The sequence below is a fragment of the Raphanus sativus genome, chromosome 2 (assembly GCF_000801105.2).
Source record: "Raphanus sativus cultivar WK10039 chromosome 2, ASM80110v3, whole genome shotgun sequence".
In the NCBI taxonomy this organism is placed as follows: domain Eukaryota; kingdom Viridiplantae; phylum Streptophyta; class Magnoliopsida; order Brassicales; family Brassicaceae; genus Raphanus; species Raphanus sativus.
Window position 1 is genome coordinate 18,544,315 of NC_079512.1, and position 8,486 is coordinate 18,552,800.

Below are 8,486 nucleotides of genomic sequence, written 5' to 3' on the forward strand. Positions count from 1 at the left end.
TTCACAGACCTAAACAAAGCTTGCCCTAAAGACAGCTTCCCGTTACCTCACATCGACCGCCTAGTTGAAGCAACAGCTGGCCATCGACTCCTATCCTTCATGGATGCCTTCTCAGGATATAACCAAATCATGATGGATCCTGAGGACCAAGAGAAAACTGCATTCATAACCGAACGAGGAACCTATTGTTATAAGGTTATGCCATTCGGATTAAAGAACGCAGGAGCTACCTATCAAAGGCTAGTAAATAAGATGTTTGCTGGACAACTTGGAAAAACCATGGAGGTCTATATCGACGACATGCTAGTCAAATCCTCAGCCGGGGAAGATCATATCTCCCATTTAAGGGAATGCTTCGATATCTTGAACAAGTACGATATGAAGCTCAATCCCACTAAATGTACTTTCGGGGTACCCTCAGGCGAGTTCCTAGGCTATCTCGTAACCGAAAGAGGCATTGAAGCCAACCCGCAGCAGATAGCAACCTTCCTAGAAATGCCGTCACCTAAGACGACCAGGGAGGTGCAGAGACTGACTGGACGAATCGCGGCGTTGAATCGATTCATATCCAAGTCTACCGATAAATGTCTCCCATTTTACAAGCTTCTAAGAAATAATAAGAAGTTCGTATGGGACGAGAAATGTGAAGAAGCCTTCAAGCAATTGAAAGCTTACCTCTCCGAACCTCCGATCCTATCTAAACCAGTAGTAGGAGAGCCATTGTACCTATATCTCGCTGTATCTACTGCTGCAGTCAGCGGCGTTCTAGTACGGGAGGAACAAAACGAACAAAGACCTGTCTATTACACCAGTAAAAGTTTGATAGATGCCGAAACCAGGTACCCTGCGATGGAAAAACTAGCTCTAGCAGTCGTAACAGCTGCCAGAAAATTGCGACCTTACTTCCAATCGCATTCGATCGTTGTAATGACCTCACAACCATTACGAATGATCTTGCACAGCCCCAGCCAGTCAGGGCGATTGGCTAAATGGGCCATAGAATTCAGCGAATATGATATTGAGTATAGACCTCGAGCAGCAGCGAAAGCTCAGGTCCTCGCTGACTTTATCATCGAATTGACATCCGAGCAGTTAGACTCCGAAATGGAATCTCCGAAGTGGAGCCTATACGTCGACGGAGCCTCATCAAAACAGGGCTCCGGTATCGGTCTAAGGCTAACTTCTTCAGCAGGAGAAACCATCGAGCAGTCATATAGGCTCGGATTCAGCGCCTCAAACAACGAAGCTGAATATGAAGCACTAATCGCAGGGTTGAAGCTAGCCCTAAGCCTCGGAATCCGAGAGCTAAACGCTTATAGTGATTCACAGCTAGTAGCTAGCCAGTTTCACGGAGAATATGAAACGAGGGACGAAAGAATGGGGGCATATCTCGAAGTCGTCCAGAACCTCACTAGGCAGTTCGACAAATTCCAGCTAACGAGAATCCCACGAGGTGAGAACTCCTCAGCAGATGCATTGGCTGCTTTAGCTTCCACATCAGACCCCCTCGTAAAACGAATCATACCCGTAGAAGGAATCGAGAAACCAAGCATCGATATAGCTACTAAAGCTGAAAAAGAGAGCAAACTAAAAGCGCAGCCCGAAGGTACCTGCCCTGAAGCGGTAGCTACCCAGGTTTTCACAACATTTTGGTTTCCAAAAACCAGAATATGCAGCGCAAAAAAGCATACCTCCGGGAACATAATCCAAGTCACGGAAGATATTCCTCGAAATTCAGACTCCTTAGAGCCTGATCTCGAGAATACCCCGGGGGCACCAACTCAGACCCAGTCATCTGCAGAGTTAAAACCAGAAGCCGTACAGCTCTCCAAAATTCATCTGGAGGTATTCCTCGGAATTCAGACTCCCTGGAGTCCAGTCCTACCAATACCTCCGGGGGCACCACGACACCAGGTCCCGAACAGGAACCTCCCTCGTCTCTTCATAACAAAGTTGTAGGAAGAGAGGATTGGAGAATTCCAATCACGCAATACATCCTGGAGGGAAAGACTCCACCCAATAAATGGGAGGCTCGAAAGCTCAAAGCATTAAGCGCGAGATATTGCGTAACTGAATCTGTCCTCCTCAAACGAAGCATTTCCGGACCTTACCTAAAATGCGTCCATGGCCTCGTTGCTATGAGACTCATGAAGGAAATGCACGACGGTTCCTGCGGAAACCACTCTGGAGGAAGAGCTTTAGCCATCAGAATCAAAAGACAAGGATATTTCTGGCCTACCATTATTGCAGATTGTGAGGCCTATTCCTCTTCATGCGACAAATGCCAGAGGCATGCACCGATTATACACCAACCTGCGGAGAAGCTGTCTAACATATCCGCCCCTTACCCATTTATGAGATGGTCCATGGATATCGTGGGGCCACTAGTACCATCAGGAAGTGGAAAGAAGAAGCTACGCTTCCTCTTAGTCTTAACGGACTACTTCACAAAATGGATAGAGGCTGAAGCTTTCCAGCAGGTAACCAGGGTCGAGGTCGAGCAATTTGTATGGAAAGATATTGTGTGTAGACACGGCGTCCCGTACGAAATCGTAACTGACAATGGAGGACAATTCATATCCCACGATTTCAAAATATTTTGTGACAAGTGGAATATTCGCCTGACCTTCTCATCACCTCGCCGACCTCAAGGTAACGGACAGGCGGAGGCTGCTAATAAATCAGTATTAGCAAACCTCAAGAAGCGCCTCGGAACCCAGAAGGAACTCTGGTCAGAGAAGTTACTTGAAGTACTTTGGGCATGTCGGACCACCCCACGAAAAGCTACAGAAGAAACTCCTTTCTCCTTAGCATATGGGATGGAAGCCGTCGTTCCGGCTGAAACCATTGCTGGTAGCCTCCGCCGGGAATTCTGTACATCCAATCCCGCAGCTAATGATCAGCTCCTAACTGACAGCCTCGATCTAATCGAGGAAAGACGGGACCGAGCTTTGATTCGCATTCAGAACTATCAGCAAGCAATGGCACGGCAGTACAATTCCAAAGTCAGGCTCCGGCAGTTTGCTGTAGGTGACCTAGTACTTAGGAAAGTTTTCGAAGGAACCAAAGAGCCAAATGCTGGGAAGTTAGGAACTAACTGGGAAGGTCCCTATCAGATCATCCATGTAGTACGACCTGGCGTTTACAAGCTCCGAAAGGTGCGAACCGGGGTACCTGAAATCAGATCGTGGAACGCCACGAATCTTAAGAGATATTATCATTAGGTACCTAAAATTCCCGAACTACGTTAGGCTTGATCCCTTGACTGGGTACGTAGGCAACTCCGTCATGAGTGCAGCCCCAACCTCATTTCAAACACTTCGTTCACTACAATCAAAGGGGGCATATGTCTGATTAAAATCACATAGCCCGTGCAGCAAGTGTATGATCATCGTAATACAACAATTGTATGATTACTATGATACCACGTATCCAATTATCAATAAAGAAATTATTCTCGATATCTCAATTCTTTAACAAAACAGGTCCCTGCAAACATGGACCTAGGGTCCTAAAAACCCTTCGGTGTAGCTCAGGTCTCTACAAACCTGGACCTAAGGTCTTAAAATCCTTAACAATCTTAAAGGTCTTAAAATCCTTCAAGCAATATCAGATCTCGACGAACCTGGACCTAAGGTCTTAAAATCCTTACCAAGTCTCTAAGGTCTTAAAATCCTTACCAAATCTCTAAGGTCTTAAAATCCTTACCAAATCTCTAAGGTCTTAAAATCCTTACCAAATCTCCAAGGTCTTAAAATCCTTACCAAATCCCCAAGGTCTTAAAATCCTTATCAAATCTTCGAGGTCTTAAAATCCTCACCAAACCTCAGAAGGTCTTAAAATCCTAAGCAAATCTCAACGGGTCTTAAAATCCCACAAGCAAACTCAGGTTCCCAGGAACCCCCACCTAAGGTGTCCAGATTAAACTTAGGTTCCTAAAAACCCTAAGCTAATCCCAGTACTCCAAGATTTCCTCTTAAGGAACTAAAAATGACCAAAGTCCTCCAGACTTATTATAAAATTTGATTATGATCAAGTTGTCATATTTCACGATTAAAGCCAAAAACTCAAAATGAAACGAAAACCAAGTTTGAAATTAAAACAAGGGTTTAAAAGCCTCCCCATGCTAACAAAGATTCGAAGTGCAAACAGATAAAGGTTTAAAAGCCTCCTCAGGCTAAATGAAACAAAGCCCATCGGGCAGAAATCTTAGAAAACATGAAAGAGCCTCAGCTCTTAAACTTCTTTGTCATCCGAGCTCTTCTCAGCTCCCTTACCAGCTGGATCTTCCTCCTCAGGAACCTCCTCCTCCATCTCTTTGTCGCTACCTCCAGAGGCGGCTTCGACTGGGGCTGAGTAAGAACCCACCAATCCCAAATTAGAGCCAAACTCTCCAGAAAAGGAGAGATTAAACATATTAACCTCAAAAGTACCTGAGCTCTCAGAAAGCTGGGGAAGAGGAAGCTTGCCGATCGAGAAGTCCGAGACCTGAGCTTTCTCGTATGCTGCAACAGCTTCCGGCATTATGGCCACCAAGTGATCGTACTCGTCTTGAGCACTCTTAATCTCGCCATCCAGCATGTCTTTCAGCAGCTCGGTGTTGGCTTGAATCTCTTGAGCGTGAACCAGGAGGTCGACTTCGTCCTTCTTCTTGGAGAACTTCTCCTTAACAACAAGCAGAATCTTGTTGTAAGCTTCGGCTAACTCCTTCTTTCCTCTCCGGACGGCTAGCCTGACCTCAGCTTCCTTGTTCTTCTGGCTGTTCTGGGATGTGGAAATCAGTTCCTTAACTTGATACTCGGCTATCTTCCGAGCAGCATCCAACTCCCCAATCTTCCTTTTTTCACCTGGAGGTAAATCAGCTGGCTCTCAATCGTCCCTTGCTGAGCATCACACTTAGAGCCAAGTCTCTTCACCTCGGCTTGAAGATCCGAGATCAGGGCTCGAGTCTGGTTGAGCTCAGTCTTGTTGGCCTTGACTAATTCAGTGACCTGGGCTAATTCCTCGACACTAGGGGCATTGTGTACAGCGTCCTCAAACTTGAACTGAGCTCTGTTGATAGCACCAGCCAGCTGCAGAAAACGGAAAACGATTTAGCAAAATCTTCCAAAGAAAAAAGCTGAAAAAATGAAATAAACTTCATACCTGACCCATGTGATGAGCAATATCGACGTACTCATCCTTGTGCGTGAGATTAGAGATAGAGGGGAGGGAACACCCGGGACTCTTCATGTGCCTCATCAGAGTAGCCAAACCCCACGGATCGTCCAAAACCGATCCAGGCTTCGAATGAGCAAAGTTCCAGCCAACAGTTCCTCCTCTAGAGGAGGAGGAGGAAGACCTCGAAGGTCTGTCAACCTGGTCAGTTCGGGACCTCTTGTTTCTCGGAGGCTCAAACTCCGGAGGATCCCTCACTATTTGAGGATCAGCCTCAGACATCGGGACCTCGGAGGGAAGGCCGACTTCCTGAACCTTAGGCTCCGAAGAGCCAACACCTTTAGCAGGAGCAGAACCTCCTTCATCAAGAGCCTCCTTCACAGAGTCAAGGAAGGATCCTCCCTGGTTCTTGTCACTCCCTCTAGAGGAGCTGGCAGCCTTGGTTGATCTACCCCTGGAACGGAAGGAAGGTTGAATTGGCATCTTCTGTGATTGAGTCTTCGAGGAAGTACTTGCTCCAGAGGAAACTTCGAAAACGGAATCACCTTCAGAAACTAAGACATGAAAAAGATTCATCAATCGCGTGAGACAAATTCAGGCAGTAAAAATCATGAATTAAGAATAAAAGGTTACCTTCTAAACCAGCAACCGTCACTGAATCAGGGAAGGACGCCTGGTATCGCTCAGGAAACCTAGCTGATCCGACTCTTGAAGTGGTATAAGCCCCCCAAGTGTTAGGACTATGCTGTAGCTTCCTGTAGAGAGCTCTAGTGAGTTTGCTAGATAACTTGACGGGATCTTTGATTCCTGCAAAAGGAGTCAAAAGACAATTAGCGTAACATGACAAACAAAGATAAACATGTGAGCATATCCCTAAAATCCTAACCAGAAATATCAGACCACGAGTTCCTGAGGTCACGGCCTACAGGAACCGTCGAAGGATCAATCTTGACATAAAAATACTTCCTACGCCAGTCATCATCACTGGCCGAGAACTTGAAAACGCCTAGCCCTGGACGACAGGGGAGATAGTAGGTACCGCTCCCGCCATCCTTGGAGGTGCTCTCCTTTATCGAGAAGAGACTCATTAACTCAGATAGCCCAACGATAACTCCTTCTTCCTTGGCTCTAGTGATGAACCCGTTTATCACTCGGATGACCGACGGGCAAAGTTGAGGAAGAGCTAGCTGGTAATGGTCTAAGAGATCCAGTAAAAGGGTAGGAAGAGGAAATCTAAGGTGGGACTTGGAGATATATTTTTCATGAACGCAGAACCAACCCTCCGGAGCGGTCTCGGGGTTCTCGTTTTCAGCACAAGCTCTAACAAGATCAGTCTTGCCGTGAGCTTGAACGGCAAGGTTGACAACGTCCTGACCCTTCAAAAGGGAAGGAAAGTGAGGACCGGAGGAAGTGCTCTTGCCGCCTTTCTTCTTCATTCTCTTAACTCGTGCTCCGATCGAGTCTTTACTCTTTTTCTTCTTGGCTTCCGCCATCTTCTCACCAGCTTCCTGTTTGACCTTCATAATACGGGCGCCGGAGGCTGAGATCTGAACTTCGCCGGAACCTTCTTTTCGACTCATGATAGGGAAGGAGAAGAAAGATAGGAAGCAAAAGAAGAGAATCGATCTAAGGCAGAATCTCAGAGAGAAGTTCAGGATGAACTAGATTGATCGAGAAGCAGATAAAAAAAAGTAATGACGAAAAAACGGTAAAATAAAGGAAAGAGGGTGAATTACCTTGGAAACCGTCGAGAGGCGTGGAGGAAGTGGAGAGACAAGTAGTTAATTCTCTCAGCTTTATATCCCATCACGTCTCGAAAACCGGAAATCAAATTTCAAACTCGCTTTAATCTAAGCCATCGATTTAATCAAAAGAAATTTACAGCCGTTCGATCAGATAAAAGTAAATATGGTTGAGATAGCTAGTAATCATGATCTCAACAAGAGAATCTAGCTTGGGCGGCTAAGTTTAGCTCCCGAGAATAATGATACCTAGTCTCGAGAGCTGGGGGCAACTGTTGGGCCCGAATATGGCCCGGTAGCTGATCTCCAAATAATAAAAGATGGTAATGGGCCGGGACAGGCCCATCGCAGGGTCAATGCCTAAAAAGAGCCGGAGGCTGAAAGCTAAGGATTCTAACTAAGGAGGTCACGACGAAGCGGAAGCTCACGTCACAACAATAAGAAGCGCAGGACCCGGTCAAAGGGAAGCTGTTGCAGATTCCACCTCAAGCGGAGAGGATCTCGGAGACCAGTTGCAAACAACCTAAAGAAGTCCAAAGCTATAAAAAGAGAAGGTCGAAGACTAAGAAGGGGATCCGATCCAACTCATATTTTCACTCAACATTCACAAAAACATTCTTAGGACAATACTCTTGTAATCTTTATATTCATCGAAAGATACATCTTCTTGTAACCATCCCATTTTCTATTATATCAATACAAATCGAAGTTCATTCATCAAGTTCTTACGGGATTCAGCCCGCGATAATCTTTCCCTAACCTTTCCTAAACATAAAACCTGATCTAAAATCTAGGTGTGAGTTTAATCCCTCACAATATGTACCTAATATGTAATTAAATTGCTTTATGTTAAGTGGAATAGTAGTATGACTAAATAGAACCTAGTAATCCTATTATAAAGAATATAACTAATCCCGGATAATACATTCTAAATGTGATTTCAGCTTTTAACACACATATATTGTCATCTAGCATCATTTAATATTACCGGTTGTTCTGAAGTAATCACTAAATCCTAGTTTGGGAATTTCAACCCAAATCCATTGAGAAACCAAAACTTTCTAAAACAAAATACAAGTGCAATAACAGAAAGAGGAATGTAATTAATGTCTTCATTACGCATATGAACTTCATATTAATGGCCATGGTGATAGGAAATTTGTCTGTGAACACTAAACCCAAGTTAAAGAACTATAAACCCAAATACATGTGTAAAACATTTTACCATATCTAATACCTGATATATGATTCACCTAAACCCAAACTTCCAAAACACAAATAGAAATATATAAAGCCATGGAGTAGAAGTGCCACAAATAGAAATATATAAAGCCATAGAAGATGGAGGTAGAACATCCCTTCCCGCGCGTTCCTTTACCCTTCGACTTAAGGTGGACGCCCACTATTGGTCCATAATTGAGCTCTGTCACAAATGCGAAGTCTTGAATAGCATAACGAATTGACTTCCCAATGAAAAGCCACCAAAGTTTGAAATCCTTCTCTGTTACCAACTGGCGTGAAAGGATGTAATGAAGAAACATAACGGAGAAGGTATGGGACCCCGTCCTCATGACTTGGCCAAACTGT